Source organism: Octopus bimaculoides, chromosome 1 (genome assembly GCF_001194135.2).
Source record: "Octopus bimaculoides isolate UCB-OBI-ISO-001 chromosome 1, ASM119413v2, whole genome shotgun sequence".
NCBI lineage: Eukaryota > Metazoa > Mollusca > Cephalopoda > Octopoda > Octopodidae > Octopus > Octopus bimaculoides.
The window spans coordinates 73,151,609-73,152,139 of record NC_068981.1 but is presented as its reverse complement, the minus strand read 5'-3'; positions in this window follow the sequence as shown (position 1 = coordinate 73,152,139).

Sequence of the window (531 nt, the reverse complement as noted above, 5' to 3'; positions counted from 1 at the left end):
CTCTCTCTCTCTCTCTCTCTCTCTCTCTCTCTCTCTCTCTCTCTCTCTCTCTCTCGCTCACTCCTCTCTATTTCTCTATCTCTCTTCAGTGGTCTTGGCACAATTCCATCTCACAACAGTAAGAGACCTAACTACTCCACTGTTATCGATTTTCTATCTTCATTCAGAGCTGTGAAAAATGTGGAGTGGATAATTGTGACATCTATATCGTCTTAAGTTCAATAACTCATTAACTGAAACTAATGCAGCGCAGAATCGAAATCATGAAACACTGAAAGTAAATTTACGGAGATCAGATTCACCCAAATCTATGCTTACAATTATGACAATAACCTCTAATCGAAGCAAGTCTTGAGAATCTGGTGTCTTATCTATCTATCTAACTATCTATTTATCTTTCTATCTATCTATCTATCTATCTATCTATCTATCTATCTATCTATCTATCTCTCTCTATATATATATATATGTGTGTGTGTGTGTGTGTGTGTGTGTGTGTGTGTGTGTGTGTGTGTGTGTGTGTGTGTGTGT